This window comes from Hypanus sabinus, chromosome 1, assembly GCF_030144855.1.
Source record: "Hypanus sabinus isolate sHypSab1 chromosome 1, sHypSab1.hap1, whole genome shotgun sequence".
Taxonomy (NCBI): Eukaryota; Metazoa; Chordata; class Chondrichthyes; order Myliobatiformes; family Dasyatidae; genus Hypanus; species Hypanus sabinus.
The window spans coordinates 145503625-145529830 of NC_082706.1; the positions used below are offsets into that span (position 1 = coordinate 145503625).

Here is a 26206-nt window from a genome sequence, read left to right on the forward strand (position 1 = left end):
TCCATGCACAAATTCATGTTGACTGTTCCTAGTCAGACCCTGTCTATCCATATAATTATATATACCATCTTTAAGAATACTTTCCATTAATTAACCATCACTGACATCAAACTTACAGGCTAGGTTTACTCTTAGAACCCTTTTTAAACAATGGAACAACATGAGCAATACACCAATCCTCCGGCACCATCCCCGTTTCTAATGACATTTGAAATATTTCCGTCAGAGCCCCTGCTATTTCCACACTAACTTCCCTCAAGGTCCTAGGGAATATCCTGTCAGGACCCAGAGATTTATCCACTTTTATATTCCTTAAAAGTGCCATCACTTCCTCCTCTTTAATCATCATAGTTTCCATACCTTCCCTGTTTCCCTTACCTTACACAATTCAATATCCTTCTCCTTAGTGAATATCGAAGAGAAGAAATTGTTCAAAATCTCCCCCATCTCTTTTGACTCCACACAGAGCTGTCCACTCTGATTCTCTAAGGGACCAATTTTATCCCTCACTAACCTTTTGCTATTAATATAGCTGTAGAAACCCTTTGGATTTACTTTCACCTTACTTGCCAAAGCAACCTCGTATCTTCTTTTAGCTTTTCTAATTTCTTTCTTAAGATTCTTTTTACATTCTTTATATTCCTCAAGCACCTCATTTACTCCATGCTGCCTATATTTATTGTAGATCTCTCTCTTATTCCAAACCAAGTTTCCAAAATCACTTGAAAACCATGGCTCTCAAACTTTTAACCTTTCCTTTCAACCTGACAGGAACATAAAGATTCTGTACCCTCAAAATTTCACCTTTAAATGACCTCCATTTCTCTACTACATCCTTCCCATAAAACAAATTGTCCCAATCTACTCCTAAATTCTTTCACATCTCCTCAAAGTCCCGTCCTATCCTTCTCCATAATTATATTGAAACTAATGGCATTGTGATCACTGGACCCGAAGTGCCCAACACATACCTCCGTCACCTGACCTATCTCATACCCTAACAGAAGATCCAACACTGCCCCTTCTCTAGTTGGTACCTCTATGTATTGCTGCAAAAAAAAAACTATCCTGCACACATTTTACAAACTCCAAACCATCCAGTCCTTTTACGGTATGAGCTTCCCAGTCCATGTGTGGAAAATTAAAATCTCCCACAATCACAACCCTGTGCTTACTACAAATATCTACTATCTCCTTACAAATTTGTTCCTCCAATTCTCGCTCCCCATTAGGTGGTCTATAATACACCCCATAAGTGTTACTACACCTTTCCCATTCTTCAATTTCACACAAATAGCTTCCCTAGACGAGCCCTCTAATCTATCCTGCCAGAGCACCGCTGTAATATTTTCTCTGACAAACAATGCAAAACCTCCCCTTTTTGTCCCTCCAATTCTATCATACCTGAAGCAACGAAATCCAGGAATATTTAGTTTCCAATCACAACCCTCCTGCAACCATGTTTCGCTATAGCTACAACATCATATTTCCAGGTATCAATCCATGCTCTAAGCTCATTCACCTTTCTTACAATGCTCCTAGCATTAAAATAAATTCTTTTAAGAAATTCTCCACCTCTTCCTCTCTGTTTATCTCTAACGGTGCAAACAACTTTACTATCTTCTTTTTCTTTCTTCTCCCATACATCTGTTACTACACTCTGGTTCCCCTCCCCCCTTGTATATAGTTTAAATCCACTGGAGCCTCTCTAGCAAACCAGTAGTCTGGCATACTGACCTCTACCTTGCTGAGGCACAGCAACGCCTCGCTGATACCTCCTCTTATTTACCCCTCGATCATGACCACACTAAGGAGCACCAGGCCAGTGTCTCCCACACCAATACCAACCTTATCAGCTCTGGGGATCTCCCATCCACTGCCACCAACCTCAAAGTTCCCACACCCCACACTTCCCTTTTCTACCTCCGACCCAAGATCCACAAACCTGCCTGTCCTTAAAAGTCCTGACGAAGGGTCTCAGCCCGAAACGTCGAGTGTACTTTCTATAGATGCTGCCTGGCCTGCTGCGTTCCACCAGCACTTTGTGTGTGCTGCTATACTTTTCATGTCTTTATTGAACACATTGTTTAATCATTCACAGTCCAGGCTGGAAAAAAGTACGTGAAAACTTGTACTTAATAACTGTAGAACCTCCTTTAGGAGCAATAACCTCCACCAAACACTTCTTGCAGCTGCTGATTTGCTCAATGGCAAGGAGGAATTTTAAACCAAAAAAGGGGGGAGAGGCAGGAGAAACACAAGGTGCAGCCCCAAACCATGATGCTCCTCGGTTGGGAACAGGTTTTGATGTTGGTGTTTAGTGCCCTTTTTCCTCCAAATATTGTGGTTTGCATTTCTGCCAAAAAGTTCAAATTTTAGGTCATCTGTCCACAGAACATTGTCCCAGAAGCTTCGTGGAACATCCAGGTGGTCTTTGTCAAACTTGAGATGTGCAGCAATGTTTGTTTTAGAGCAGTGGCTTCCTCTGTGGTGTCCTTCCATGAACACCATTCTTGTTCAATAATTTTTCTTACAGTGGATATATCAACAGAGACTTTAGCGAGTTCTAGAGATTTCTGCAGGTCTTTTGCTGTTACCCTTAGGTTCTTTTTCATCTCCTTCAGCACTGCACATTGTGCTCTTGGTGTGATCTTTGCAGGATCTAGGGAGTAGCTACAGTACTGAATTTCCTCCATTTGTGGACAATTTATCTTGCTGTGGACTGATGAAAACTCAGATCTTTAGAAATGCTTTGTAGCCTTTTCCAGCTTAATGTATCTACAATTCTTTTTCTAAGGTCCTCTAAAAGCTGTTTTGATGGAGGCATGGTGCACATAAACAGATCTTCATTGAGAAGAGCAGGCTCTGTCATTAACCTGACTTTGTGTGTCTTTTTTTAAATAGGGCAGGGCACCTCTACAAATCACACCTCCAATCTCATCTCATTGATTGGCACACCTGATTCCAAACAGCTTTTGTAGAAGGCATTACCCCAGAGGTTCACATATTTCTTTGAACCTAGACTGGGATTGTTTAAATGGTCTCCTCAGTATTGATGAGAAGTAGTACAATTATTTGTGATTGTTTGTCTATTATTGTGAATTAGGTCAGACCACAATTTATGAGTAATTAATACAGAAAAACAGGTAATTGCTCAGGGTTCACAAACTTTTTCTTGCAACTGTGGGAGCAAAATTGGTCCATTCAACACACCAAGTATACACTGCTATTCAATTAAATCTGATTTTTAAACCTCCATTCTCCCAATAACCCTTACCTTCCTTACCAATCAAAAACCAATCAACCTCTGCCTTAAACACATCTAATGACTTGACCTGCACAGCCCACTGTGGCAAGGAATTCAACAGATTCACTACCCTCTGGCTGAAGACATTCCTCTTCATCTGAGTTCTGAAGGGAAATCCTTTATTCTGAGGCTGATTCTGTCTGATAAACGATCCCCTGCCACAGCATCTGTCATGAACCTGGCCCTGACACCAAATGAACAAGGACATTTTCGTTAGTTTCTGGATTTCAGTTTGGAGTTCAACACTGTTGTCCCACAGACACTGATGAACAAACTCCTACTCCTTGGTCAAAATACATCACTGTGCAACCTGTGTGGACTTCCTAATGAAAAGACCCCAGATAATTAGGATGCACAACTGTTCCCTCCTCTCCATCTTCCTCAAAATAGGTACCTCCCTAACGCCAGGCCTCTGTGCTGGGCCCACTGCTCACACACGACAGCACGGCCAAACACCTGAGCAATCACATCGTCAAGTTCGCCAATGACACAATAGTGGTGGGGCTCATCACCAACAGCAAAGAAACGACTGAAAGAGAGGAAGTTCATTTCCTGTACACAAGTGTAAGGAGAACAAATTATTGTTACTCCAGATCTAATGCAGCACAAATAAAACATGAAAGGTAAAGAACAACTTAAAAACCAAATATTAACACATAAGATAGCTTATATAAATTGATTGTATATCCATAAAGGGACGCTAGGCAGTACATAAGGTGACAGGAAATAATAAAGTAGTGGAGTTAGTGGGTGGTGATGTTGGTTAGCCTGCTTGGGAAAAGTACTTTTTTTTTGGTTTTTGAGTCCAGTGTGCAGTAGAAAGCATCCTGACAAGCTGCATCACTGCTTGGTATGAAAACAGTACCGCAGCAGATGGGAAAATTGTCCAATCTATCACCAGTCTACCCACCATAAAGAACACGTATGCAGAAAGGTGCAGGAAAAGGACCAGTAACATCATGAAGGATTCCACCTGCGATGCTCATGGACTGTTTGTCCCACTCTCATGAGGGAGGAGTCCACATAGCATCTATGCCAGGACCACTGGACTCATTTAAAAAAAAAGTTACTTTCCACCAACAATAAGGCCACTAACTCCACCACTACTTTATTATTTCTTATCAGTCACTTTATGTACAGTCTAACATCACCTTTTGGACATACAATCAATATATATAAGCTATCTTATATATTTATACTTAAGTGTGTTTTTTTAAAACCATGATAGTGTTACTTACCTTTTGTAGTTTTTTATGCTGCATCAGATCTAGAGTAACAATTATTTTGTTCTCCTTTACACTTGTGTACAGGACATGACATTAAGCAATCTTGAACTATTTAAGTTCCTCACTTGAATTGTTCTCACAACATATTGACTCACTTTCAAGCACTCTTCATCCCATGTTCTCAATATTTAGTGCTTATTTATTAATTTTTCTTTCTTTTTATATTTGCATTTTGTTGTCTTTTGCACATTGGTTATTTGCCTGCCCTGTTGGGTGTGTTATTAAATTGCATCTTTTTTATCTACTGTGAATGCCCTCAAGAAAATGAATCGCAGGGTTGTTTATAGTGACATATATATGTTCTTTCATAATAAATTTACTTCAAACTTTGAATCTTGATTCTTCTACTGATGGAAGCATCCTCTCCACAACCACACTATCCAGGCCTTGCAACATACAGTAGGTTTTAACCAGATCCCACTCATCCTTCTGAACTCCATCAAGTACAGGTCTGGAGAATAACCAGTGCTGCTCATATATTAAGCCTTTCATTTCTGCGATCATTATTTTAAATCTTTTCTGGACCCTTTCCTTAGATACAGGGCACACATTTCTCACAAAATTTTACGTGCAGTATGCCTTTAAGTAGTGGTCACCAACCTTTTTAAGCCCAAGATCCCCTACCTTGGCCTTAGTAAAAGGCAAGATCGACCACATATCAATTAGTTACACGCATGTGCACTGGGGCAGAAAAGACCAGAAGTAAAACCCCGCAACCCGGAAGGAGAAATAATGTATAAACAACTAGGTTACCCTCCCTTTTTTTGCACCGCTGACCGGTTTAATATTGACAATATTCTTGTGGACCAGCCAATGGGGTGGGGGGGGGGGGGAACACAACTGGAATACAGCGATCCTTGAAGCAGGTTTCTAATGTCCAGCCTATTCCGCAACTTAGCTTTCGCGGCTCTCGGCTTCTGTCCCGCGCTGCTCTCATTTTTTCCAATGAAAAATCTCAGTGGGTTTGTCTTTAAGTGTGGGGTGCTTGGACTCAGGGTACCGAAGCAGTTTTGTGACATTGCCTCATTAGACAGCCCGCTGCCAGCCGCCTTGGCCAGGTGCAGCTGGTCGTGAGTGGGGTGAGAGGACAAGGTCAGGGCCGGAGGTCCCCGTACTGGGGCCATGGCGGTCAGTCCAGAACGAGCGGCAGAGCGAGCGGCTGACCGAGCGGGGAATGCAACAGAACGCCTGCCCGCCCCCCTCGTAGGATCTATCGGCCGACAAAAGTTTGTTTCAGTAGATCGCAGCGCGGTAGCTGCTCCGATACTTACGAAACCCTGAGCCTGAATTAGGTCGTCTGCACCGGGATCCCCATGAACATTCGGTGTGATAAGCAGGTTTAGAGGCAGCGCTCGGGGCCAGTAGCAACGGCACTTCCCACTGGCCCCCTGAGGCCAACCAGCGATCCCTGGCGCAACGATATCACTGTGTTTAGGAGAATGATGACCTCACATGTATTCAAGTTCAACAGTGGGCGTAAGAGGGAATGAGGAAAGGTGCAGCTGACTCCTATCATTTCCTCGCGGCCCAGTGGTTGCGGACCGCAGAAGTACACTGTGTAGTGCGGGGGAGCTACACGCATGCACACTGGGCAGAAAGAATGGAACTAAAATCCTGCAATCCAGAAACAATCTATCAACAGCATTTGTGTATTTCTTTTTCTTTTTTTTTCGGGATCAACTGGGAAATTCTCAAAGATCGACTAGTCGATCGTGATCGACAGGTTGGCGACCACTACTTTAGAGCCTCAGCAGTATAACCTTGATTTTATATTATAGTCCTCTTAAAATGAATGCTAACATTGCATTTCCTTCTTTACCACCAACTCAAGCCAATCTTAAGGGACTTCCAATTTGCACCTCTTTTTTTTGAATTCTTTCCCTGTTCGGAAGGTAGACTACATTTGACAAGTGAGACCTGTACAAGTTTAGTAGTGCACATCCAAGTTACAGGTAATAACACAGAATATAACTACCCACTCACTGGAAACTCAATTGCACCAGCCATATAAATATTGTTGCTGTAACTGCAGCCAGAGGCTGGGGCTGCGGCAGGGACACTTCGAGGAATTTACCTCATCCGTACCCTTGACGGACGCCTTCCACCAGTCTGGATGAGTGGATCCAACCTCTCTTGACACTATCCACCTCCCCACTGAACGCTCTCCTTTGGGCAGGAACAGTCGAAGGGCGGGCCACATCGGAGCCCACAGCCAACAGGCGGCTGAGGTGCCAATAGAGGTCGTCCAGCCCCGGGCCCCATTCCCAAGTCCCTGGGTACTCATTGCAGCCGCCTCCCGCCCCTCGAGCCCGAGGTACTCACTGCCGTCACCGCCGGATCCATGGTACCCACTGCAAACACAGGCCGCAAGATCGGCCTCCGCGGTCACGCAACTGCAAACCGGCGGGCCATCAATGTCATCACGCAGTCACTGACGTCACTGCGTACATGACTGACGGCACCTCGAAACGACGTTCGCAATACAAACTACGTCACGAGGCGGCGTACGTCAGCTGCGCTTGATGTCAGCGATCGACAAACGCGGTTCCCCGCAGTATTTGCGTGATCGCCAGGCGAGAAGGTAAATAACGGCACAGATGGGGAGTGTTCGCCTGATGTTGTTATGGTGGGAAAAGTTCCGAGACAGGTGTAAATGTTCAGAGTCAGGAATAGTTACAGTAACTTTTCTACCTAGCGTTGTAAGCTTATGGAAAGTCCTCCATAAACCACTGGGTGTTCTTTCAATATAGCACCACTACCGCCGCATAGGTTACTGGGAAATTCTCTCGCCATTGGGTCTACAACTAAACACAGAAAGCAACTCAAATGCGAGGAGATCTGTAAATGCTGGAAATCCAAACCAACGCATACAAAATGCTGGAGGAACTCAGCAGGCTAGACTGCAACTATGGAAAAGAGTCAACAGTCGACGTTTCAACTGACTTCTCCCCTTCCTTTCGAGTCCTGATGAAGGGTCTACGTCCGAAACGTCGACTGTTGACTCTTTTCCTTAGATGTTGCCAGTCTGCCGATTTCCTCCAGCATTTCATGTGTGTTGCCAAATCCTTACAAATAACTCCATTTACCGAGCAAACAACCAACTTCAGGCGGAAATAAGCGGGTTAAACAACTACTGTAGATTTAAAAATGGCAAATATTTCGGGTTCACATTCCAGCATTTAAGCTATGTGACCGTGACGCTGCATCAAGCAAGTTTATAATTACACATGTACATACATGTAGAACATAGAAGAGTACAGCACTGTACGGGTCCTTTGGCCCCCGATGTTGTGCTGGCCAATATTCCACGATCAATCCAATCCTTGCCTTCACTCAACCCTCCATTTTTTTTTTACATCCATGTGCCTATGTAAGAGTCTTTTAAAAGTTCAAATAAATTTTATTGTCTAAGTACATAGATGTCACCAGACAACCCTTCGATTCATTCCTTGTGGCATACTCAACAAATCTACAGAATTGTGACCATAACAAGATTAATAAAATATCAATCAGAGTGGAGAAGGAAAGAAAACTATGCAAACCCTGATATAAATAAATAGCAATAAATAACAAGAACATGAGATGAAGATTCATTGATAGAGAGTTCATTTCAATGATGGGAACATTTCAATGATGGAGCAAGTGAAGTTGAGTGTAGTTATCCCCTTTTGTTCAAGACCCTGATGGTTGAGGTCTCGTAACTGGTGGTGCGAGTTCTGAGGCTCTTGTACCTTCTACCCAATGAAAGCAGAGTGAAGAGAGGATGACCTGGGTGGTGGGGAACCTGATGATGGTTGTTGCTTTCCAATTATTGCGTTTCATGTAGATGTGCTCAATGGTTGGAAGGGCTTTACTTGTAATGTACTTGGCTGAATCCATTACCTTTTATAAGATTTTCCATTCAAGGATATTGGTGTTTCCATACGAGGCTGTGATGCAGCCTATCAATATACTCTCCACAGTACATCTGTAGAAGTTGGTCAAAAGTTTAGATGTCATGCCAAAATTCTTCAGGAAATAGAGGCACTGCCATGCTTTCTTCACAATTGCACTTATGTGCTGGGCCCAGGACAGGTCCTCTGAAATAATAACACCAAATAATTTAAAGTTGTTGACCCTCTCCAGCTATGATCTTCTGTTCAGGACTGGCTCATGGACCTTTGGTTTCCCTCTCCTGAAGTCTATCGTCAGTTCCTTGATCTTGCTGACATTGAGTGATTTTCAATCTCCCTCCCTAATGCTGATTCATCACCACCTTTGATTTGGCCCACAACCGTGGTGGCATCAGGAAACCTGAATGTGACATTGGAGCTGTGTTTAGCCACACAATCATAAGTGAAAAGTGAGTAGAGCAGGAGGCTAAGCACACAGCATTGTGATGCACCTCTGCTGAAGGAGATGGTGGAGAAGATGTTTTTGCCAATCTGAACTGACTGAGTTCTACATGTATGGAAATCCAGGATCCAATTGCACAAGGACATATTGAGGCCAAGGTCTTGGAGTTTACTGATTAGTTTTGAGGGGATGATAGTATTGAATGCTGAGCTGTAGTCAATAACGATCATACTGCTGTATGCACCTTTTCTGTACAAATGTTCCAGGATTGAATGAAGAGCCAATGAGATGCCACCTGCTGTGGACCTGTTGCTCTGGTAGGCAAATTGGAGTGGATCCAAGTCATCTCTCAGGCAGGAGCCTATATATTTCATCACCAACCTCTCAAAACACTTCATCACTGTGGATCAAGTGCAACTGGGCAATAGCAATTGAGGCAGTTCACCACGCTCTTCTTGGGCACCGGTACAATTGAAGCTTGCTTGAAGCAGTGAGTACCACGCACTTCTGAAGCAAGAGGTTAAAGATCTCAGTGAAAGCACAAGCCAGTTGATCAGCACATATCTTTAGTTCATGGCCAGGTACCCCGTCTGGTCCAAATGTTTTTAGTGGATTCACACTCCTGAAGGCAGCTCACATGTCAGCTTCAGAGACTGAAACCATTGGATCTTTGGAAGTTGTTGGAGTTCACAATGGTTCCTGCATGTTTTGACAGCCAAAAAGAGTATAGAAGGCATTTGGCTCATCTGGGATCAAAGCCCATGTAGTTTGATTTAACTTTATAAGAGGTGACAGCATTCAAACCCCACCAGAGCTGTTGAGAATCACTAATTGATTCAAGTTTGTGTCCCTATCGTATCATCCTCTACCACCACCCATGGCAGTGTGTTCTAGGCACCCACCGCTCCTTGTGTAAATAAAAACTACCTCTGACACCTCCCCTAAATATTCATCTATTCATCTTAATGGAAGTCCTCTGGTATTGGCCATTGCTGCCCAAGGAAAAAGGAGCTGGCTTTTCCCTCTATTTATGCCTCCCGTAATCCTCGTCATCCTTTACTAAAATCCATATACACTACAGCCACTACTCTACATTCATCAATTTGTGTTGTAACTTCCTCAAAGAAAATCTCACTTAGGCTGCCATTCACAAAACCTCGCCGATATCCCAAGTAAGACTGTGCTTCTCCAAATGCTCATTAATCCTGTTACTAAGAATCCTCCACAATAGTTTGCCCACCACTAATGTAAGAATCATTTGTCTATAATTCCCAGGATTATCCCTGCAACCTTTCTTGAACAATGGAACATTCTTCATTACTCTGGTTCTATCCTGTGGTCATGGAAGACATAAAGATCATTGCTAATACCCCAACAATCTTTTCCCTCACTTTCTGTAGAAATAAGGGATATTTTCTGTCCAGTCCCGGAGACTTAACTATTCTAATGTCTTTCAGAAGCTCTACAACTACTTCAACATGCTCCAGCACATGTAGCCTGTACTAGGTTGACTTCAGATTCATCACAGTTCCTCTCCTTTGAGAACACTGAACGGAAGTATTTATTAAAGACCTCCAATACCTCCTTTGTCACAGCTTTCCCCTTTTATCCCTGAGCTCTAGACATCCTCCAGTTCTTCATGTACGTGTAGACAGCCTTAGAATTTTCCTTAATCCCATTCACTAAGGCCTTCCCACTTACCTTTCTAGCTATCCTACATCCCTTCTTAAGCTCCTTTCTGGCTTCATTATCAGACCCATCTGCAGTACAGGCAGGATGTTTAAGGTGGTGGGATACTCCTCCTGTCAGATGGGGGACTTGAAGGTACTTAACAGTCTCCAGGAAATGCACCCAATTTCAGCTCCTGACTAACAAGGTTAAGGAACTGGATGTACTCAGGATCATCTGGGAGGCTCATGGATGAAAATTTTACTGAGGTGGTCACACCCAGAGATCAGGCTTCAGAGGGTAGATGGGTGACCACCGGAAGAAGTAAGGGGAGTCTGCAGTTAATGCAGGATTTGCCGTGGCCATTTCCCTCAGCAACAATTATACCCCTTTGGATACTTCTGTGGGGGGTGGGGGGGGGGTGACCTATCAGGACACAGCAGTAGCAGCCAGGCCAGTGGCACTGTAGGCTCCGAGCAGGGAAGAGTGACGTCTGGTAGAGTGATAGTGATTGGAGACTTGACAGTTAAGGCTGATTTATACTGTGCGTCACATCTACGCCATAGTTACCACATACCCTACAGTGTAGGGTGACATGTAACTCCCCAAAAAACTAACACACGCGTCGCGGCGATGAAGACCACAACAACTGTGATTGGTCCACTTGGTAGCATCGTATTTCCTCCTACGTATTTCTGGTTGCTTCTTCTCCGCCATGTTTGTACACCAATGCGAAATAGATGAACCAAATCATCTAATCTACCTGCCGACGTGTGAAAATGTTTGAAACGCATTTTCTCATCTATGTCTCTCATGAAGAAACTCTACACACTGGCATAGAAACCCCACTGCCAACTAGCATTTTGGCGCACTCCAGCGCATGCTCGCTACGGTGTAAAGCCTACGCAGAAGTGAAAATCAGGGCTATGGCGTAGGCTACGGCATAGCCCATACGTACAAGTATAAATCAGCCTTAAGGGAAATGGACAGGAGATTATGTGACCACAAAAGAGACACCAAGTGCTAGGGAGCACTGGATCACAGATGTCGCAGAGCAGCTGCAGAATATTCTCAAGGGGGGGACGGGAGTAATCAGCCAGAGGTTGTGGTGCACATTGGTACCAATGACATAGGTAGAAGAGGTCCTCCATAGTGAGCATAGGGAGTCACTGAAGAAGCTGAAGAGCAGGACCTCCAAAATAGTAATCTCTGAATCACTTCCAGTGCCAACTGCTTGTCAGGGCAGGAATAGGATGATTGTACAGATAAATGGCTGAGGAACTGGTGCAGGGGCAGGATTTTAGGTTCTTGAATAATTGGAACCTTTTCTGGGGTAGGAGCAATCTGTACAAGAGGGATGGGTTGCACCTAAGTGGAGGAGAACCAATATCCTGGCCAGGAGGTTTGCTAGTGCAACTCAGGAGGGTTTAAACTTGCTTGGCAGGCGACAGAATCCAGAGCACCAGGACAGAAAATGGAGGGTTTCAAAGGGAGTTAGATGTCAGGGCCAGTAAATTCATGCAGGAGCAAAGTGATAGATACAATGGGACAGATATTTTGAAGTGTGTATATTTTAATGTGTGGAGTATTATGGGCAAAGGTGGTGAACTCAGATCATGGTGCAGTACTTGGAATGATGCTGTTGTGGTTATTTTAAAGATTTGGTAGAGGGAGCAACAGGAACGTGAGCTTAATGTTCCTGGGTTTTGATGTTTTTGAAAATAAAAGAGAGGGAGGTAAAAGCAGTGAGGGAGTTACACTTATAATCAGGAACAATATCGGAGCTCCACTCAGTGGACATAATGGAAGGCCCTTCCACTGAGTCCATATGAGTAAAACTCAAAAATATGAAGGGTGCAATCATTCTGTTGGGATTATATTACAAGGCCCCAATAGCCAGCAGGGCATTGAGGAACATATATGCAGGCAGATTAGAAAAGGTGTGAAAACACTAGAGTTGTTGGCATGGAGGACTTCAACTTCCTGAACATAATCTGTGACCTTCTTAGTCCAAATGGTTTAGAAGGGGCAGACACAAGGAAATCTGCAGATGCTGGAAATTCAAACAACATACACAACATGCTGGTGGAATATAGCCGCCAGGCAGCATCTATAAGGAGAAGCACTGTCGACATTTTGGGCCGACACCCTTCGTCAGGACTAGAAGGGGCAGAATGTGTTAAGTACATCCAGGAGGATTTCTTAAATCAATATGGAGGTAGTCTAACGAGAGGAGGGGTTGGACTCCACCTGGTGTTGAGTAATGAGCTTGGCCAGGTGACTGACCTGGGTGAGCAGTTAGGGAACAGAGACCATAACTCCTTTAAGGTTTTAAGATAGTTATAGATAAAGATGAGCATGGACCTTCCAGGGGAGAATTAAACTGGAGTAGGGCAAATTACAAGAGCATTAGGCAGGAACAAGGGAGAGCTAATTTGGAACAGCTGCTTTTAGCAAATCCACATCCGACATATGGGCGGTGTTTGAAGACCGATTACACAAGAGTATAGGACAGATACGTTCCATTCAGAAGGAAGGACAAGGATGGCAAAGTCAGAGAACCTTAAATGTCATGAAAGGTGATGCATTTAGTCAAGAAGTAGAAGTATGGGTATGAAATGCTTAGGAAGTTAAATTCAAACAGAGTCCTTGAGGATTATAAAGAAGTCAGAAAACAACTCAAGAAGGGAATTTGGAAAGCAAGGAGGGAACATGAAAAGTCCTTGGCAAGAAGGATTAAAGAGAATCCCAAGGCATTCTATTCACAAACCAGGAGCAAGAGGATAACTAGGAAGAAGGCAGGACCACTCAAGAATAAAGGGGGGGGGGGATATATGCTTGGATGCAAAGAATGTGGGTGATGTCCTTAATGAGTACTTTACATCAGTATTGACCAAGGAGAAAAATGTGGAGGACAGGAAGATCAGTGTTGAGTGTATTGATATGTTAGTGCATTTCAAAGTAGAGGAGGTGGTGGTATTGGGGCTCTTAAAAAGCATTAAGGTGGATAGGTCTCCAGGGCCTGATGGGATACACCCCAGGTTATGGAGAGGTGTAAGTGAAGAAACTGCTGTGGTCTTGACCAATACCTTTGTGTCCCCTCTAGTCACAGATGAGGTCCCAGAGGACTGGTGATTAGCTAATGTTGTTTCATTTTTCAAGAAAGGAACCAGGGATGATCCTGGAAACTATAGACCGGTGAGTTTCATGTTAGTGGTAGAAAAGTTAATGGAAAGAATTCTAAGAGATAGTATTTATGAGTACTGGGAAAGCCATGGCCTAATTAGGGAGAGCCAGCATGGCTTTGGGCATGACAAGTCATGTCTTACTAACTTGATTGAGTTTTTTGTTGAGGTGATGGCAATGGTTGATTAAGGTAGAGCTGTGGATGTTGACGACATAGATTGTAGTAGGGTGTTTGACTAGGTCCCAAATGGGACGCTCATTCAGAAGATTAAGATGCATGGGACCTATAGTAAATTGGCCATTTGGATTCAGAACCAGTCTGCCCATAAAACTCAGGGGTTGACGTTTGAAGGGACTTATTCTAACTGGAGGTCTGTGGTTTGTGGGGTTCCACAGGGATCTGTTCTGGGACCTCTGCTGTTTGTGATGTATAGAAATGACTAGGATGAAAATGTAGATGGGTGAGTTAGTAAGTTTGCAGATGATATGAAGATTGGTGGTGTTGTGGATATTTTAAATGACTGGTAAATAATACAACGGGATATAGATCAGTTGCTGATATGGGTGTACGGCAAATGGTGTTTAACTGGGCCAAGTGTGAGGTGTTGCAGCTTGGTAAGTCAAATGTAAAAAGACAGAGGGATGAGCAGAGCAATCTTGGGATCTAAGTTCATAGCTCCCTGAAAGTAGCTACATAGATTCGTAGGATGGTGAAGAAGGCATGTGGCATGCTTACCTTTATTAGTCAAGGCACTGAGTTCAAAAGTCAGTAAGGTATTTTGCAGCTTTATAAAACTCTAGTTCGGCTGCATCTGAAGTATTGCAAACATTTATGGTCAATTGAGTTGAAGAAGGGGTAATTTCAAAGGAGATATAAGGGACAAGTTTTTTACACAAATTTGTGGTGGAATCCTGGAATGCAGATAGAGGTAAATACAGATATTTAGATAGGTACATGAATGTGAACAAACTGGAAGGATATGGACATTATGTCGGCAGAAGAGATTAGCTTAGTGAGCCACTTGATTACTAATTTTTTTCAGTTTGGCACAACATTGTGGACTGAAGGACCTGTTCTTGTGCTCTACTGTTCTATATTCTCTGTTAACCGTGCCTGATTTTTTGCTTCCTAAATCTTAAGTATGCTTCTTTCTTCCTCTTGACAAGATGTTCCACATCTCTTGAAACTAAGATTCTTTGCTTTACTATCCTTTCCATTCAGAAAGGACATAATGGCAGCCACATCCACTGAGTCTCTATGGGTAGAACTCAAAAATAGGAAGGATGCAATCACTCTGATACAATTGTACTACAGACCCCCTTCCCCCCCCCACCCCAATAGCCACTGGAACATTGAGGAACAGATATGCAGGCAGATTAAGGAAAGGTGTAAAAACAATAGTGTTGTTGTCGAGAGGTACTTCAACTTCCCTAATATAAACTGTGACCTTTTGAGTGTGGGTTTTCAGGCTCCTGTACCTCCTCCCTGATGGTAGTGATAAGAAGTGGGCATGTCCTAGAATGTGAGGGTCGTTAATGATGGATGCTGCCTTCTTGAAAGCTGTCCTTGAAGGTCTGGGGATAGAGGGTTGCATGGGAGTGAGCCAGTGCTTACTGTCAGAGTACCAAGTTCAAAGTAAATTTATTATCAAGGTACATAAATGTTACCATTTACAACCCTAAGATTCATTTTCTTGTGGGCATACTCAATAAATCCAAGAACCATATTAGAATCAATGAAAGATCACATCAATGGTGCGGACCAGTATGTAAAAAACAACAAACTCTGCAAGTACAAAAAAAATTAATAATAATAAATAAGCACACAATAAGTATCAAGAACATGAGATGAAGAGTCTTTGAAAGTGAATCCATAAGTTTTGGAAACAGTTAAGTGATGGGACATTTTAAGTTGAGTGAAGTTATCCCCTCTGATACAGGAGCCTAATGGTTGAGGGTTCATAACCTGGTCATGTGAGTCCTGAGGCCCTTGAACCTTCTTCCTGATGGCAGCAGTGAGAAGGAAGCATGACTTGGGTGATGGGGTCCTTCATAGTGGATGCTTCTTTCCTGCAATAACACTTCACGTAGGTGTGCTCAATGGAGAGGAGGACTTTACATGTGATGGATTGGTCAATATCTACTACTTTTGGTAGGATCTTCCATTAAGGACATTGGTGTTTCCATACCAGTCAATATATTCTTCACCACACATCTATAGACGTTCGTCAAAGTTATAGATGACATGTCGAATCTTCACAACTCCAAAGGAACTAGAGGCGCTGCTGTGCTTTCCAAGGCAGGTCCTCTGAAATAATAACACTGAGGAATTTTAAAGTTGTTGACCCTCTCCACAGCTGATCCTCCAATGAGGACGGCTCATGAACTTCTGGTTTCCTCCTCCTTAGGTCCTTGATCTTGCTGACATTGAGTAAGAGGTTGTTGTTGTGGCACCTGTTATGAGTGCTGAACAGACCTGATGGAAATGGGGTGCAAAGTTAACCATTCCCCCCTCCTGCTTTTGAGAACTATGAACTATTACTATTGCTATGCTGCTAATGAGAGAGAGAGATGAAGCACAGAAGCAGGGACATCTGCTACACATAACAGAGAGAGACACACAGTTGATTTATGTATTATGGCTTCCTGGATTGTTTACCTTTCGCTACAAGGACGTTACTTTGCTCCTTAACATCCCTAAGGAGACAGCAGGAGTGGCCTGATTTGATGGACATGGTCATTTTGAGTTGATGGATGGCTGATACCCCATCAGTGGGGATAAAAGACAGGTGTGGGGAGACACCCCTCAGACACACCAGTGGACACTGACCGAGTGTTGTGCACCCACAGGAAGGTGGGGGCTTCGAGGACTGAATCAGGTGATCAGTCAATAAAGCTCACAGTGTGACGGCAGGGCTGGTGGGGACTTGTGTGTATGTCCATTCATGCCAGAGTGACGAGTCCACCACAGAAGAACGGTCTAGCTGAGGACGGAGGGGTCATAACCGAATGACCACAACTGTACGATGGAATCAGAATTCAACAGAAGGTTTGCTGGCTGTAGCTGCTCAATCTCTTGCTCTCTCTCCAACGAATTACAATACAATAACCGCAACTACCTCAACTGAACTGAACTCTATATTCTCTTATGACAATTCATTTACCCCAGACATTGATAGAGCTTGTTTATTATTGCTTATTATTATTCTTACACTTAAAGTTTTATTATTGCTAACCTGTTTTATCTGTATATTTGTATTATTGGTATTGTTTTGCTTATTTTACTAACAAACACCCTTGGTTATAGTACCACCAGACTCCAACGGATTCTTCTATTTCTGCTGGTCTGTAAACCCAGTTATGGGGTACATAACACACCACTCAGCCAGACTTTCAATCTCCCTCCTGTATGCTGATTCATCACCACCTTTGATTTGGCCTATGACAGTAGTGTTGTCAACAAACTTGTATATGGCATTGGAGCTGTGCTTAGCCACACAGTCGTAAGTGTAAAATGGTTAGAGCAGGGGGCTAAACACACAGCCTTGTGGTGTACCTGTGCTAATGGGTATTGTGGAGGAGATGTTGTTGGAACTGTAAGTGAGGAAATCGAGGATCCAATTGCACAAGGAGGTATTGAGTCCAAAGTCTCAGAGTTTACTGATTAGTTTTGAGAGGATGATGGTAATGAACGGCAAGTTATGGTCAATAAAGAACATCCTCATGTTTGCATCTTTGCTGTCCAGATGTTCCAGGGATGAGTGAAGAGCCAATGAAATGGCATCTGCTGTGGACCTGTTGCAGTGCATTTTGCAGTGAGCTCTGTAAGATGATGCAGGAGGGAGGGATGTGAATTGGCAAGGAAGTCTTTGAGTACCTAGTGTTACCTGCAGTGAATTTGATTGAACATATCAGTGATTGGAGGTCTCAAGAGGAGTGCAAATGATGCTTAATATTTATGGCAGGTATCAGGAAGATGGTCACACTTTCAGGGAAGTGTGTCAGTCAGAGTAAAAGGATCAGCATTTAGCAGAATCCTCGGTGGGGAAAGGGTCGTTATTAGTGGTGGGTGTCAGAGAAACTGACATTTACAGGGAATTAGGGGAGAAGATCAGGTTGTTCACCATTCCTTGGAGAAATCTGGCATTTTCAGGGAGGCTTGGCAGAAGGTCACTATTTTTGATTATTGGTGTTGGGCTGTTGTGGGTGAGCCTATCATTGGAGTCTGGCATGTATCTACTTCTCACACTTCTTCTAAAATTGGAGAAGTAGAATGGCTGAACTGGTTGCTGTGGCATTTTGTGGGATAGGTGAATGTGAGCAGGGTATGTAATTATTCACAGGAATCCAGAACCTCCCAATGGCCAATTCACTGAGAGGCAGAAGCCCAGTGGAGGTCCCAGCTTGGTGACTCCTGACTGACAGGCACAGGGTCAGTGGACGAGCTCAAAAGTTACGGGTGCAAAATCATCTGTTGCCCTATCTGTATTTCTCTCTCTCACCCTCTCTGTCTTTCTTTATGTATCTCTGTGTGTCTCTGTCTGGATGCCCCATTAAAGCAGAGATGAGTTGAAGAAATACCAGGACTGAAGGCACTATTTTGGAAATGAAACAAGAGAAGTTCCACCTACCATCCTCCCTCAGCTGATCAACCTCTCGTCTCCATGCCATCAGAAGCCCTGAAGTAGAATCTATATGGGGACCTCATCATCACCACCACTACCTATCCACAATGTAATTGCTTGAAATTGTCACAGCACAAACACTGTGGAGGCAATGTCTGGGCCATGCCATTGACCCTTCAACCATTTGGTTCTTGAACCAACTTGCACAACCCTCATCACTACCTCAGTACAGCAATATAATGACCACATTGCACTGCAATAGGCTTTGTTTTTTCTGTGTTCTTTCTTGTAGAAAGTATTATATAATATGTATTTCTTGTGCATGCTGATTATCTGATGCAATATGCCTGATAAACTGCTGCAAATTAATTACTTTATCATTATCACGTGTACTGAGGTACAGTCTTTGTATATTGTTCAGTTGGATCAATTCACTACACAGTGCATTGAAGTAGAACAAGGTAAAATAATAACAATGCAGAGTAAAGTGTTAGAGTTACAGGTAAAGAGCAATGCAGGCAGACAATAAGGCATTATTATCATAGAATGTAGAACGTAGCGCAGTACATGTCCTTGGACCATTGTGTTGAACTGAACCTTTACCTATTCTGAGATCAATCTAACCCTCCCTTACACATAGCCCTTCATTTTTCAATCATCCATGTGCCTGTCTAAGAATTTCTTAAATGTACCTAATGTATCTGCCTCCATCACTACTCCTGGCTGTGAATTCCATGTACCTACCACTCTCTGTATACATAATATATAAAAAAACAACTCTGGCAACATTACATACTTCCCTTCAAGATACTTAAAGTTTTAACCCCCTGTATTAGCTACTTGCACCCTGGGAAAAAGTCTCCAGCTGTCCACTCTATCAATGCCTCTTATCATCTTGTGCACCTCAATCAAGTTATTCTCATCCTTCTCTTCAAAGAAAAACGCCCTAGCTCGCTCAACCTTTCCTCGTTAGGCATGCTTTCTAATCCAGACAGCATCCTGGTAAATCTACTCTGCACCCTCTAAATGTCTCACATCTTTCCTATAATTAAGCGACCAGAACAGAACACAACTCTCCATGTGTAATCTAACCAGAGTTTTATAGCACTGCATCATTGCCTTGCGGCTCTTGTGTTCAGTCCCCCAAATAAGAAGGCAAATGGCATTTTGACCTTTATTGCAAAGAGGTTGGAGGTCTTGTTGCAGTTGTTCAGGGGTTCGATGAGGCCCTACTTGGAGTGCTGTGCACAGTTTTGATTCCCTGTCTTAAAATTGGACCTAGTCATATCTGAAGTAGGTGTGAAGGAGATTCACCAGGGTAATTCCTGGAGTGTGAGTTTGTCCTACAAAGAGAAGATAAATAGTTTGGGTCTGTATTCCTTGGAGTTCAGGAGATGGTGGGGGAGTACATTATTCAAACATGCAAGATCCTAAGGAGGTTTGACAGGGGTGATATTGGAATGTTTTTACCATCGGGAGCACATAACTACAAGATAAGGATATGGTCATTTAAAATGAGGATACATAGAAATTCTTTAAGCAAAAGGTTACTGGATTCTCCACTCCATTAGATGGGTACTCCAAGTATTTGAAGTGGAGATGGATAAATATTTGATGGATCAAGTAACCGAGGAGTATGGAACAATAACACTAAAGAGGAGATGTGCCCAGTGTAGATCAGCCAAAGTCACACTAAATGCAGGGCCTGTTTGAGGGGCTGTGACTATTCTTGATGATATTTTCAGTTTTCATGATGAACACCAGGAATACTACCAATGCATGCTGGGAACATGTGTTTGGAGATGCTGGGACCTGTAACTGGAGAAATTCAGCAGGTCAGGCAGCATCTGCAGTACAAGAAACAGTTCATGTTTCAGATCAATACTGACAGGACATTCTTTCTTTTTCTCTCTCTTTCTATAGATACTGCATGATGTACTTGGTGTTTCCAGCATTTCATATTTCTGCATCAGGTTTCCTACATCTGCAGGTTTTTGCTTTTCATTTATTGTCCAAATCACAATTTTGCCTCTTTGGATCCTTCTCACAGTCTATTCCATCTCACACTAAGACCCAGCTTTGTGTCATCTGCATTATTTGAAGTGTTATATTTGATTTCCTCATCCAAATCTCTGATACATTTAGTGAATATGGGTCCAACGTTCAGCAGTGGGCCCTTAGCAGCCCATTTGTCTCTGCTTGCCATGGGAAAATATCCAGTTTATTCCTTTTCCATATCTATCAACCATATCAATAATTTCCCCAAATTCCAACTGCTTCAGCTTTGCTTGCTAACCTGTTATCAAAACCCTTTTGTAAGTCCAAATGCACTACCACCACTGGTTCTCCATTGCTAATCCTATAACTAATACCCTCGAAAGAAAACTCCAGTAGATTTATTAAGCAGGAATTGTCTTTCATAAGCATATGCTGATGCTCCCAATCCCATTGATCCTTTCCAAGTGTTCAGTTCTTACATAATATATTCCAGTGGTTTTCCCCACTGTTAATTTACTTGATCCACCATCCACTGAGGCTTTGTTAGGCATTTGTCAGACCACACTTGGAGAATTGTGAGCAATTTTGGACCCCTTATCTGAGAAAGGATGTGCTGGCTTTGGAGAAGGTCTAGAGGAGGATGATCCTGGGAACAAAAGGGTTAACACATGAGGAATGTGTGATGGCTCTGGGCCTGTAATCACCGTTTAGAACAGGGGTCGGCAACCCGCGGCTTCGGAGCCGCATACGGCTCTTTCATCTCTGTGCTGCGGCTCCCTGTAGCTTTGGAAAATAAATGATGAGTATTTAATTAAAATGTATTTTATGTTAGTTTGTTAGTTTTTGAAATGTAATTCTAAATTTGAAGATTATGGTGATCTTGTACAATCTAAATAAAATGTGTTTTTTGTCGCTATTAATATATGTCACCACTGCCAATGCCTGACACCCGCCCGCCAGTGCGTGATTTCTTTAATTTTTCGATCCAAGGTTGGCTAACTATGGAGAATTCTAAAAAAAGAAAAGTGACTGAAGAAAACAGAACGTTTAATGATACGTGGGCAGATTCATTTGCTTTCACTGCTGACGAGACTGGTTTACCGGTATGCTTAATATGCAATGAGAAACTAGCAAACAACAAAAAGTCAAAAGTTGCAAGACATTTCCAGAATAAACACGCAGCCTTTGCTCAAAAATATCCGGATGGAGATGAGAGAAAAAAAGCTGTTTCGGAACTGATGCGGAAGGTTGATCTGAGCAAAAATCATTTCAAGAAGTGGATGAAGTCTGGAAAATCAACTACATATGCTAGTTTTGTTGCCGCTCAGGAAATAGTCAGGCACGGGAAGCAGTTTACATATGGTGAATATATAAAAGAATCTTTCATTAAGATTTCAGAACATCTATTCACGGACTTTAAAAACAAGAGTGAAATTGTGCAGAAAATCAGGGATATGCCCCTCTCTGCAAAGACTGTCAAAGACAGAACCATAAAAATGGCAGAAGACATCACAAGACAGTAAATTAAAGACATCAATTAAGCTGTGGCCTACTCGATTGCCTGTGATGATTCTAAAGACAAAGGTGATATTGAACAAATAGCGCTGTTCCACTGGTATGTAAACTCTGCCGGGCCACAGGAAGAAATGATTGAGCTGATACCTCTAAAAGGCCAAACACGGGGGGAGGACAACTGTGAGGCTGTCTTGAATCGTTTAAGAGCCAAAGGAATAAAGACCACCCACCTGGTGTCAGTAGCTACTGATGGGGCACCAAGTATGACAGGAGTGCACAAGGGATTTGTGGCTTTACTGCAGAAGTCGCTGGACAGAAAGCTGCTAACTTTTCACTGCATCTTGCACCAAGAGGCACTGTGCGCTCATACATTTCCTCCGGAATGCACAGAAGTAATGGATGTTGTCATTCAGATTGTCAATAAAATAATGGCAAAAAGTTTAAATCACCATCAATTCCGTTTGTTACTGGACGAGCTGGAAAGCGCATATTCTGATCTCTTGCTACACAACAAAGTCCAGTGGCTGTCCAGAGGGGAGGTGCTGAAATGCTTTGTCGCGTGTCTGGAAGAAGTGAAAAATTTCCTGGGCAGCAAAGGTCTCACCTTTCCTGAGCTGGAACAGCCAGAGTGCCTGTAAAAGCTACACTTCATGGTAGACATGACAGTGCACCTGAACATGCTGAACACAGCTCTTCAGGGGAAAGGACGCACAGCCCTGCACAAGTTGGAGGATGTTTTGGCATTCGAGCGCAAGTTGACAGTGCTTGCCAGAGATTTACAGAAAGGCACATTGTCTCACTTCCCCAATTTGAGAGAGTTCAAACAAGCTCACGACATGATAAATTCAGAGTATTTACATTCTGCAATCATCGCAATGCAAACATCGTTTGGGAAACGCTTCTGTGAGTTCAGACAGGTAAAAAACACATTATCCTTCCCAGTCACTCCCCTAAGCATTGATCCATCCCTACTGAATACGACTGCATTGGCAGGTGTGAGTCAACCTGATCTTGAGATGGAACTGGCCGACATAGCCGACAAAGACATATGGGTGTCCAAGTTCAGACGCTTGACAGCAGACCTTGAAGATGTTGCCCGTCAGAAGGCCATTCTTGCTCAGAATCACAAATGGAGTGATATTGAAAACCTCCCCAAACCGGACAAAATTGTGTTCGAAACATGGAATGCTATCCCGGACATTTATGTAAACATTAAAAAGTATGCGCTTGCAGTCCTGTCGATCTTTGGATCCACATATGTATGTGAGCAGGTGTTCTCCAACATGAACTTTATTAAAAACAAACATCGTGCACGCCTCACAGATGACAGCTTGCGATCCTGTGTAAAGATGAAGGTGACGTCGTACAGCCCTGATGTGCAGACGCTGAGCGCTGAGGTCCAGGAGCCTAAATCCCATTAACCAAGTATGATAAATATTCTAATTGCCTATTATTTTACGTATATTCATATTTTTTCATTGTTCAGTGAAATAGTCCTTTTATTTTTCAGGTTGACAGCTGGCTGACGTTATTTTTGGTTTGCTGCTGGCGGACAATTTAAGTTTGGCGTTTTTCATAAATACAAGAAGGACTCAAACAGACATTGAGTATTTTACTTAAAAGTAACCTTCAACCCAACATCTTTTTTTCGGAGTTCAAACTGTTTTTGTTGCATGCAGAAATGTAATTTCGTTTTCTCTGCAGGAGTTCATCGATTTCATAAATGCAACACATTATAGTTTGTTTATACGTAGCATAAAGGCAAAAAAAATGTTGTATGCAGTGTTATTTCATTTTAAATGTCAAACGGGTTTTGTGGCTCCCAGTGTTTTCTTTTCTGTGGGAAACGGGTCCAAATGGCTCTTTCAGTGGTAAAGGTTGCTGACCCCTGGTTTAGAAGAATGGGGAGTCGAGGGAAATCTCATTGAAACCTATTGAATGTTGAAAGGAACCGGCCTTTCAGAAAATCAGACAGTATTAATGGAGAGAGATAACAGTTAACTTTTCAACAGAAGTGGAAGATGTCGCAGATTATTAATTTTTTTTAAAGTTTTATTTTGACTAACAAGTTATTTTAAGTTGTATCTTGTTCTATAACACAAAGGAGAATGATTGGTGTCTTCATGTGCGTTAGTTTACTCTAGCTCTGCAAGTTATTTGCAGAACTCTGCACAACATTGTGGGCCGAAGGGCCTGTAATGTGCTGTACTATTCTATGTTCTATTCTTATTAATTAAACAGAATGAACATATGACATTTTGTGGTACAAACAAATCTGGGGTTAGAACATACTGCAGAACAGAGGACAGTACAGCATAGGAATAGGCCCTTTGTCCCGCAATGTTGTGCCGAACTAATTAGTAATCAAATAGCCAACTCAACTGAACCCTCTTTCAACACAAGGTCCATATCCTTCCATTTTCCTCACATTCATGTGCCCATCCGGAAGTCTCCTGAAAGTCTCCAATGCATCTACCTCTATCAGCACTCCAGGAAGTGCATTCCAGACACCCACCACTCTCTGTACAAAAATTGCCCCTTGCATCTCTTGTAAAATTACCCACTCTCACCTTAAATGCATGCCTTAAATGTATTGAATATTTCAACCTTGTGATAATGATACAGTCTGTCTGCTCTACCGATGCCTCTCAATTTTATAAACCTCCATCAAGTTTCCCCTCAGACTCCACTGCTCCAGGGAAAACATCCCAAGTTTCTTCAAGGTCTCATTATAGCACAAGCCCTCTAATCTAGGCAACATCCTGGTAAACCTCTTCTGCACCCCCTCCATAGCCTCAACATCCTTCCTAAAATGGGATAACCAGAACTGTATGCAATATGGCCTAACTAGACTTTTATAAAGCTGTAACATAACTTCTTGACTTTTGAACTCAATGAATAAAGGTCACCATGCCAGACGCCTTCTTAATCACCCTATCAACCTGTGTAGCCACTTTCTGGGAACTATGAACTTGTACCCCAACCGCCTATGCTCATGTATGTTGTTAAGGGTCTTGCCCTTAACATTGTACTGTCTGTACATTTGACCTATGAAGATGCCACACTTCACATTTGTCCACATTGAACTCCATCTGCCATTTCTCTGGCCATATCCGCAACTCGTCAATATTCTGTTGTATTATTTGCCAGTCATTTACAATGTCCACACCACCACCAATCTTCAGATCATCTGCAAACTTAGTAACCCACACAACTACATTTTCATCCTAGTCATTTATTTTTCATGCACTGACTAATCAAGAATCTATTAATTTCTGCCTTAAATGCACCCAGTGACCTGACCTCCACAGCCACCTGTTGCAACGAATTCCAGGGATTCACCACCCTCTGGGTAAAGAAATTCCTCCTCACCTCTGTTATAAATGGACATCCACTCTACCTCGGCCTTTCAAGATTTTCTAGGTTTCCATGAGATCTCCCTTTCATTCTTCTAAATTTCAGTGAGTACAGGCCCAGAGACTTCAATTGCTGCTCATCTGATAACCCTTTCATTACATCCCAATGAGCCTCCTCTGAACCCTTGACAATGTTAGCACATTCTTTCTAAAATAAGGGGCCCAAAACTGCTCACATTACTCCAAGTGAGGCCTCAACAGTGCCTTATACAGTCTCAGTATTACATCCTTGCTTTTATATTCTGGTCCTCTTGAAATGAATGTGAACATTGCATTCACCTTTCTCACCACGATTCAACCTGAAAATTAGCCTTCAGGGAACCCTGCACAAGAACTCCAAAATCCCTTTGCAACCCAGATTTTTGAGTTTTCTCCCTGTTTAGAAAATAGTCTATGATTTTATTCCATCTATCAAAATGCATGATCATACACTTCCTGATGCTGCAATCCATCTGCCACCTCTTTGCCCATTCTTCTAATCTAAGTTCTTCTGTATTCTCTCTGCTTCCTCACCATTACCTGTCCCTCCACCTATCTTCATATCCTCCACAAACTTGGACACAAAGCCATCAATTTCATCAGCTAAATTGTTGACATACAACATAGAAAGAAGTGGTCCCAACACAGTCCCCTGTGGAACACACTAGTCACTGGCAGCCAATCAGAAAAGGATCTGTTTATCCCCACTCTTTGCATCCTGCTAATCAGCCAACGCTCTATCCATGCTAGAATCTTTCCAGTAATACCACGGGCTCTTATCTTGTTCAACAGATTCATGTGCAGCACTTTGTCAAAGGCCTTCTGAAAATCCAAGTACACAACATCCACCAATTTTCTTTTGTCTATCTTTGTTATTTCTTCAAAGTATAC

General features: G+C 42.7%; 1 protein-coding gene and 1 long non-coding RNA gene across 2 annotated transcripts in view; both read left to right on the forward strand.

The window, feature by feature from the left end:
* Window positions 1-26206, forward strand: part of LOC132405161 (NADH-quinone oxidoreductase subunit I 2-like) — a 212667-nt gene that overhangs the window by 64959 nt on the left and 121502 nt on the right. The window lies entirely within an intron of this gene.
* LOC132398602 (uncharacterized) lies at window positions 7120-23897 on the forward strand. The gene is made up of 3 exons (XR_009513711.1): window positions 7120-7174; window positions 9195-23345; window positions 23431-23897. It is a non-coding gene; the product is annotated as an uncharacterized LOC132398602 (long non-coding RNA).